The sequence below is a fragment of the Miscanthus floridulus genome, chromosome 4 (genome assembly GCF_019320115.1).
Source record: "Miscanthus floridulus cultivar M001 chromosome 4, ASM1932011v1, whole genome shotgun sequence".
Classification (NCBI taxonomy): Eukaryota; Viridiplantae; Streptophyta; class Magnoliopsida; order Poales; family Poaceae; genus Miscanthus; species Miscanthus floridulus.
Window position 1 is genome coordinate 41,644,969 of NC_089583.1, and position 8,139 is coordinate 41,653,107.

The 8,139-nt window shown below is 42.4% G+C and overlaps 1 pseudogene; it reads left to right on the forward strand.

The window, feature by feature from the left end:
* The first annotated feature begins 1,443 nt into the window (after positions 1–1,443).
* Positions 1,444–7,800, forward strand: LOC136551402 (endo-1,4-beta-xylanase 1-like; annotated as a pseudogene).
* The last annotated feature ends 339 nt before the right edge of the window (positions 7,801–8,139 follow it).

The window sequence follows — 8,139 nt, forward strand, 5'->3', positions numbered from 1 at the left end:
GACTCTGCTCGGCGCCTCCCGCAAGACACCGGGAAGATATCCTGAAGATACTACGAGATCTGTTAGGATGCGTATGATCCCAAGATTCCTATAATCTGTTATTACTTTCTGGTTATCTCTCAGATCTAACCGACTTGTAACCCTGCCCCCGGACTATATAAGGCGGACTGGGACCCCCTTCAAACTCACGCAATAGCATACGATAACTAATACAAACCAACAGACCATATGAGTAGGGGTATTACGTCATACTGATGGCCTGAACTTGTCTAACTCGTGTGTCTCTGTTGCCTTCTTGTTCTTGATCACACGCTTCTCTGCCGATCAATCTACCTTCGTGGGATACCCATCGGAGGACTTCCGACGATATTCTGTCGACAGAGGAAGGCAATAAAAAGATATTTGAAAGCTTGAGATATACTAGAGATCTATGTTTGAATATGAGTACTTGGAAAGTAGCTATTGAAGTGCCTGAACCGTGACTTGGGGTTCTTGGTGAATTTCAACTCTAGCCCACCTTAATTTGCTTAGGACTGAAAGGCTATGTTGTTATTGTTGTTGTTCATCAGAAGGAAAAAAGCGAAGAAGGTCGTCAGGTCCAAGAAGAAATAATAACCTTGTAATGTGTGATTTAGTAGTGTACTTGATAGCCTGTTGTGGCTAAACCTGTTTACTGTGCCTTTTGTTTTTTTTGCTGAAACATGCCGTGTACAGTAAATTATGTAGCTGAAACGTACACTTCTATTGGTGAATGGAAGGGCAGAGCAAACTTGTCCATATATTACGTGTTATATGACTAGTTTGGTTGTGAAATATTATTATAAGGGCTGTAGTGTCTTGTAGTAAATTATATCATCACCTGTTCGCTGATGTTGAAATTTAATTTATGTTGATGTTTATGTTAAAATATTATAAGAAAAAAAACTATTTTATCGAACGAACGGGGCTATATTTGTAATGGCTGCCGGCAAAGCCAATCTTTTTTTATGGTCTGTGGCAAAAGCCAGGTTCCAACAGCGTCCATGAGCCAATTTTTTTGCCTTCTAACGTGAACACGTCACCTTTTCATGATGTTGACTTCGGCCTTGTTTAGATTAGGGTTAGGAATCAGTATTTGGCACTGTAGCATTTTTGTTTGTATTTAATAATTATTGTCCAATCTTGGTTTAACTAGGCTCAAAAAATTCATCTCATAATTTACAATCAAACTGTGTAATTAGTTATTTTTTTATCTGTATCTAATATTTCATGCATATGTCAAAGATTTTATGTGACGGAAAGAGTGAAAAAACTTTGCGATCGCATTGCTCAAAAGTTCGGTATCTGAATGTACAGTATGATGCAGCTTGCGCAGCAATTTCACTTGGATCCTCCTTCCTCCCTCCCCCCCCACCCCCCCCCCAGGCCCCAGCCCCCCAACCCCGCCCCCCCCCCCCCCGCGTCCTCTGCTACTCGACTGTCACGCCGCCGCCCCAGCTCGCCGAACACCGACACGGCGCGGCCTCCGTCTCCAGGGGTCAGGGGCCGCCGATCCTGCAGAGAGGTACTGCTTACCTCCGTGGCTCCGCGCACTCGTCTGGCTTTAGGGGAAGGTGTTCATCTTTATGCCTCGAAGACCCAGGAGACGAGCGTGAGTAGGATAACCTGGGCCTTCCTAATCCAGTAATCCTCCTCGCGCGGCATTCTTCGCATCCGATTCCTTTTCCATCGCTCCGGACGCACGCACGCGCGCCGGCATTCCCTGTGGAAGACGCTTCGGCGCCGCTGTCGCATTCACGGGCGCATCTCCGTGCCGTCCCGAAGCATGCTTACCCTTGCGTCCCAAGCTGTCGTGTCGGCGGTGCCGCCACCTCGGTAGCCAGTTAGGTAGGTGAGGTGAGGGAAGGCAACCACCGCTTACCTTACGCGGCTTTCCTTCCACTTCCACTCCCCTGTTTTGACTTCGTGCCATCCGCCGGGTAGCTGCTGCTGCTGCGCGGAACGGGATTTCCGGGTTGGATGAGATGAGGAGGCGCTGCGGCTGGCTATCGTCTCTGTTCCACCCTCGCCGGGCCGGCCGCGCGCTCCCGCAACCAGATCCACAGGGTCCCGATTCCGAGCCCAAGGTATAGCAACGGCCGCTGCATTCCTTTCTTGCTGTGGATGCTTGTTTGATTGTTCCGGTAGGCCTTGCATATATAGGATTGTTTGGTGGTTTCATTAGCATAGCCAATCAGCTGTTGATTTGATTTCCCACTGAACAAAGATTAATTCAAGGTGCGTATGCTGCAATCGGTTGTACATATTTTACCTTTGCGGGTTTGAGGTTGCATGTTTGCTTTTTTGAGTAGATCTCACTCAGCTGATCTTGTCTCTATCAATACTGGTGAAGCCTCCTAGATCCAAATGCAACCCATTGGGTTTGGGAGATTCCGAGACATGTTGGGCACTCGAGTAGAGTAGATCATGCAGAACTTTTGAGAAGAAATCATATGTTTTAGCTGAAGCATGTGCCAGTTGTGTCAGGCTGTCAGGATTACTCCAAATATCACAACTATCCTCCCCGACCAGAGAGGCCTGCTATGTGATGCAAATGCTGTCAAGGGCTTCGACCTATCTTCTCATTTAATGATGGGATGTTAATTTCTTTGTTTTATTGTTAGTAAGGTACATCTTTGATGTCAGCACAAAAGTCAAGATGGACTGAACCAGTGTCGCAAACAAGGGGCATGCTTGCAAACATGTTGCATCATAATTATGTCCTTTCCCTTTTTAGTGTATTATTACCCGAGATAGAAAAACCATGAAAATAAAAATGTTTTTTTAAGCAAATGTTTGTGCAAAGTAAACTGAATAAAGACCATGTGGCTTGTTAGGAGATAGTATTCTCCATTTTTCTGTTTTCTGCTAGAAGCTTTGAAACTTTTTGAGCAAATGTGGTTTCCCGAGATCAACTTTTCTATATAACTTAATATATTATGCATATTAGATTATTTGCCAACCATGGCTTCCCAGGTTATGCCCTCTGTCATGATGCTAGGCACATTAACATTTTGTTTCCTGTGCAATGTTGAGCAGGCAGTAGATAAGCACAGTGCTTCTGACGAAGTTGTCATGGAGAACATTCTGTCAAACAGTGATTTTTCTGAGGATCTACATTTGTGGCAACCAAATAGTTGCCATGCATTTGTAGCCGTTGAAGGATCAGGTTACCATTATGGTGTAAGGCCACATTCAGGGTCAACCTATGCTGTTCTTACTCATCGCACACAGAGTTGGCAGGGGCTTGAGCAGGACATAACGGAAAAGGTCACCCTTGGTACTGAGTACTTTGTTGCTGCATATGTCAGAGTTCATGGGGAAGTTCATGAGCCCATTGGAGTTCAGATCACTCTCAAACTTGAGGAGGGGTCTTCTACTAACTATCTTTCTATTGCAAGGTATTTCGACCATAAGCCATCATTCAGTGTGTTGTGTAATATATCATCAGCACTGTTTTATCATTAAGCAGTTATTACTAGGATTTTGGCCTCACAAGAACGCTGGGAAAAGATGGAAGGTTCATTTAATCTAACAACTCTACCAAGACGTTTAGTGTTCTACCTTGAAGGCCCCCCTCCTGGTGTGGACTTACTCATAGATTCAGTCACCATCTCCTACAAGGTATTGCAATGGATCTCTTGCTTGCTTGTGTGTCTGCAATTTCTCAATGGCCCTCGAAAAGGAAGGATTATTGTCTGCTGAAACTATTTCTGAGAACATGTCATATTTATTTGATCATCCAGAACATGTGCAAGAACTATTGTTAACATTGAAGACAGCTTGCATTTTAGTTTTTGTTAAACATATCCCTGACTTAGATACTAATTTGTCTACTAGATTCTCTGCCTTATAGCCTTATTAACTATAGATTTTCTTCAGAAAACAGAGGGGTCAGCTTCATCAATTGGTGGAACAGAGAACATCATTTTAAATTATGATTTTTCTAAAGGCCTTCATCCTTGGAATCCCATCTGCTGCCATGCTTATGTGGCATCACAATGGTCTGGTTTCCTTGATGGTATTAGAGGTAACTCAGGAGAGAACTATGCTGTTGTTTCAAAGAGAACAGAACACTGGCAGGGTCTTGAACAAGATATTACGAATCAAGTGTCTATAGGCACTGCTTATGTAGTTTCTGCTTTCGTTAGAGTTGATGGGAATGTCCAAGGCCAGGTTGAAGTCAAAGGAACCCTTAGGTTGCAAAATGCAGATGGATCCACGCATTATAACCCTGTTGGAAGGTATTGTACTTAAAATTTTTCAACAGTCAAATTCTTTTGATACTATCCTTGATTGACGATCGAATTTGATGTAACAGTGTGGTTGCCTCGAAAGAAAAGTGGAACAAATTGGAAGGCTCCTTTTCTTTGACAAACATGCCAAAAAATGTTGTATTTTACCTGGAAGGACCTCCAGCTGGTGTGGATCTTGTCATTGATTCTGTCACTATTACTTGCTCCAGACATAAACAGTCAAAAGTGAGTTCTTATGTGCTTTTTGTAATATTTTCTTGAACTAAATGTTTGATTTACCTTTTTTTAATCAATATCTTGTTATGCACTTTTTATATTTTTTCAGAAGTCTAATGAAAAAATAATCAGAACTTAACCTAATTTATGCCTGATCTTTCATGGAGTGATGAAATTCTTTGTAAGCTCTATTTTCATTTAGTTCTAATGAAATCGGTACGAGGAATGCAGTGCACAAGATTTTACTGTCAACATTCTGTTGTATTGATCTCCATGAGCTTGATATTTAACTTTGTGCATAACATATATACCCTTTGGTTCTGGGGTCTTCATTCATTGTCTTCATGGCATAAAAAAAGGTGCACAAACTCTTACAGCCTCGGTTTTGTTGATTAATGATTCCTTTTGAATTGAAGGAAGTAAAAGTACCAAGTAGAGCTGAGACTATAATTAAAAATCCTCACTTCGAAGATGGGTTAAAAAATTGGTCAGGAAGAGGATGCAATATCTGCAGACATGAGTTCACTGCATATGGGAATGTCCGGCCTTTAAATGGCAGCTATTTCGCTTCTGCAACTGGACGGGTTCACAATTGGAATGGCATCCAGCAAGAGATCACAGGCAGGGTGCAGCGGAAAGTTCTTTATGAGATCAGTTCTGCTGTTCGAATATTTGGGAGTGCCAATGATACTGAAGTGCGTGCTACTCTGTGGGTACAAGAATATGGTCGTGAGCGATATGTGGGACTTGCCAAGTAAGTTGTTTTTGTTTCTTGTTCTCTGTTGACAATGCTCTTTTTAGGAGCCAATTACATTATTATCTTACTATTTTTTTTCTATAATCAAAGAAACCAGACTTCTGATAAGCAATGGACACATTTGAAAGGAAAGTTCCTCCTTCATGCTCCCTTTACCAAAGCTGTTATTTTCATAGAAGGGCCTCCTGCTGGAATTGACATTCTTGTAGATGGGCTTGTCTTATCTCCAGCAAGAAAGCTACAAGCTGCACCGTGCCCAAAAATTGAGGTTTGTAGGCTAATGGCTTCTTACAGTATTGAGATTATTTGATTGTGAATGATCCTGAAAGTGTCCTCTCTAATTCAAGAATATTTACTAAATATTGCAGAACGTTTTGTATGGAACTAATCTATTGCACAATAATGCCTTCACTCGTGGGCTTGCTGGGTGGAGTCCTATGGGTTCATGTCGATTGAGTATCCAGACTGAAACACCCCATATGCTATCTTCTATCTTGAAGGACCGTGCAAGTCAGAAACATATAAGTGGTCGTTATATCCTTGCCACGAACCGCACAGATGTTTGGATGGGTCCTTCTCAGGTCATAACTGATAAACTAAGGTTGCATGTCACTTACAGAGTATCTGCTTGGGTACGAGTTGGGTCTGGAGGACATGGACGTCACCATGTAAATGTTTGTCTTGCTGTGGATAATAACCAATGGGTCAATGGTGGGCAAGTGGAAGCTGATGGGGATCAATGGTATGAAATCAATGGAGCATTCAAGCTTGAAAAGCAGCCATCCAAAGTTACTGCATATGTTCAAGGCCCTCCTCCAGGTGTTGATCTCAGAGTCATGGACTTTCAAATATATCCAGTCGACAGAAAAGCAAGGTTTGAGTATCTGAAGGAGAAAACAGACAAGGTAAACTTTAATGCATTTCACGTTTTCGATGTGAGTTCTTCCAATTCATATGTGATCGTGCATGATACAACCATTATTTTCAACAGTGGTGATTTTTTTGCTTTGTTATTAGTGTAAATTTCACATAATTGCAGAAAGGCACATATTTCATGGGCGGTTGCAATCAATGACATTTTTATACATTCATAAAGTTTCACAAAACCCTATCATAACCAAATAATGGCTTAGCTGCCCTTAATCTGCTCAACTTTTTTTTATTGTAATTAAATTTGTTGATATAGTCTATTCATGAAGGTGGTGGTGGTGGTGGGAGGGGGTGGTTATGAAACCTTTTGACCATAACTTAATGCTCGATGTCACTAGCTAAGAAATTTGGAATTTATGACGGCTTGGACCATGAAACTTAGGATTAAGTACCATAGCAAAAAAACTGGGGTTTTGTGGAACTAAACCAGTAAACCTCCAGTTGGCTAAATTTATACTATATGAACTTTCTCGATTCTGCTGACAGGTGAGAAAGCGTGATGTTGTTCTTAAGTTCCAAGGATCAAATGCAGTGAATCTTTTAGGTTCATCTGTGAGGATACAACAGACCGAGAATAGCTTTCCATTTGGATCGTGCATCGCGAGGCACAACATTGAGAACGAGGATCTTGCTGAGTTTTTTGTGAAGAACTTCAATTGGGCTGTATTTGAGAATGAATTGAAATGGTACCATACAGAAGCAGAACAAGGGCGGCTTAATTATAAAGATTCTGATGAGTTGCTTGAATTTTGCTGAGAAACATAAGATACAGGTTCGTGGCCACTGTTTATTCTGGGAAGTAGAAGACGCTGTCCAACCTTGGGTTCGGTCATTGCAAGGGCCACCACTTAATGGCTGCCATCCAAAATCGTTTGCAAAGCCTGTTGTCAAGGTACAAAGATCGATTTAGACATCACGATGTAAACAATGAGATGCTACATGGGTCCTTCTATGAAGATAGATTGGGAAGGGACATTAGAGCTTACATGTTCAGAGAAGCACATAAGCTTGATCCTTCTGCTGTCCTGTTTGTTAATGATTATAACGTCGAAGATGGATGTGACACAAAATCTACCCCTGAGAAATTCGTTGAACAGGTAGTTGATCTCCAAGAGCGGGGTGCCCCAGTTGGTGGGATCGGTGTGCAAGGTCATATCAGCCATCCAGTGGGAGAAATCATATGCGATTCCCTGGACAAGCTCGCCATACTAGGTCTCCCGATCTGGATTACTGAGTTGGATGTCACAGCAGAGAATGAACACATACGAGCTGATGATCTAGAGGTGTTCCTCCGTGAAGCATTTGCACATCCTGCTGTTGGGGGGATCATCCTCTGGGGATTCTGGGAGATGTTTATGTTTCGAGAGCACTGCGCATCTGGTCGACGCTGATGGGACGAATCAACGAGGCTGGCAGAAGGTACCTTGCTCTCAAACAAGAGTGGCTGACCCGTACTGAACGGCAATGTCGATCACCAAGGAGAGTTCAAGTTCAGAGGATACCATGGTTCGTACACCGTTGAAGTGGACACTGCCTTCAGGCAAGGTAGCTAGATCGTTTGTTGTTGATAAGGATAGCCCGGTCCAGGTGATCACTCTTAATGTTTAATGTGTGGGAAATCATGCATGTATCCTGTTTAGCGAAGGTACTGAGGTGTTGAACACCGAGAGTTTCGTAGCTGATGCCACGCCTTCAGAGTGTATACAAAATGACTGTTAAAATATTTTCACTTTTATTCTCCGTTCTAATTTTTTTGTGTGATTATAACGAGTGTATACATTAACATACGGGGCAGAGTCTGGACATCGTCACTCTCACACCTCTTTAGCTGACTTTTGGAAAAGTGCAATAATACCTACCCTGAAAATGGCCCTAACATCAAAGATTTTTCAGTTTTATAGGCTTGTATAGTGGCCCCGTTCGTTTCGCTGAAAAAAAGTCGAAACACCGTTCCAAATGATT